Genomic DNA, 1,500 nt, shown 5'->3' with positions numbered 1-1,500 from the left:
TTTGAAAATTTTCGATTTTTCAACAAGAGAGTCATGACTATACAAATCATTGCAATTTTGATCCAAATAAGTCAAAATGTATACATAGAGCTCGTTTATGACTGGACTAAGTATAAATACGCCAAAAATGGTCAAATTTGACATTTTTCGATAGAAAAAACATTTTTTGAAAATTTTCGATTTTTCAACAAGAGACTCATGACTATACAAATCAATGAAATTTCGATCCAAATAAGTCAAAATGTATACATGGAGGTCGTTTATGACTGGACTAAGTATAAATAAGCCAAAAGTGATCAAATTTGACATTTTTCGATAATAAAAACATTTTTTGAAAATTTTCGATTTTTCAACAAGAGAGTCATGACTATAATAATCATTGCAATTTTGATCCAAATAAGTCAAAATGTATACATAGAGGTCGCTTATGACTGGACTAAGTATAAATAAGCCAAAAATGATCAAATTTAACATTTTTCGATATAAAAAACAATTTTTGAAAATTTTCGATTTTTCTACAAGAGACTCATGACTATACAAATCATTGAAATTTTGATCAAAATAAGTCAAAATGTATACATAGAGGTCGTTTTTGACTGGACTAAGTATAAATAAGCCAAAAAAGATCAAATTTGACATTTTTCGATAGAAAAAAATTTTTTGAAAATTTTCGATTTTTCAACAAGAGAGTCATGACTATACAAATCATTGCAATTTTGATCCAACTAAGTCAAAATGTATACATAGAGGTCGTTTATGACTGGACTAAGTATAAATAAGCCAAAAATGATCAAATTTGACATTTTTCGACAGAAAAAACATTTTTTGAAAATTTTCGATTTTTCAACAAGAGAGTCAAGACCATACAAATCATTGCAATTTTGATCCAAATAAGTCAAAATATATACATAGAGGTCGTTTATGACTGGACTAAGTATAAATAAGCCAAAAATGATCAAATTTGACATTTTTCGATAGAAAAAACATTTTTTGAAAATTTTCGATTTTTCAACAAGAGACTCATGACTATACAAATCATTGCAATTTTGATCCAAATAAGTCAAAATGTATACAAAGAGGTCGTTTATGACTGGATTAAGTGTAAATAAGCCAAAAATGATCAAATTTGACATTTTTCGATAGAAAAAACATTTTTTGAAAATTTTCGATTTTTCAACAAGAGACTCATGACTAAACAAATCATTGAAATTTTGATCCAAATAAGTCAAAATGTATACATAGAGGTCGTTTATGACTGGACTAAGTATAAATAAGCCAAAAATGTTAAAATTTGACATTTTTCGATATAAAAAATATTTTTTGAAAATTTTCGATTTTTCAACAAGCGAGTCATGACTATACAAATCATTGAAATTTTGATCAAAATAAGTCAAAATGTATACAAAGAGGTCGTTTATGACTGGACTAAGTATAAATAAGCCAAAAAAAGATCAAATTTGACATTTTTCGATAGAAAAAAACATTTTTTGAAAATTTTCG

Source organism: Chrysoperla carnea, unplaced genomic scaffold (genome assembly GCF_905475395.1).
Source record: "Chrysoperla carnea unplaced genomic scaffold, inChrCarn1.1, whole genome shotgun sequence".
Taxonomy (NCBI): Eukaryota; Metazoa; Arthropoda; class Insecta; order Neuroptera; family Chrysopidae; genus Chrysoperla; species Chrysoperla carnea.
Note: the sequence above shows the minus strand (reverse complement) of the source record.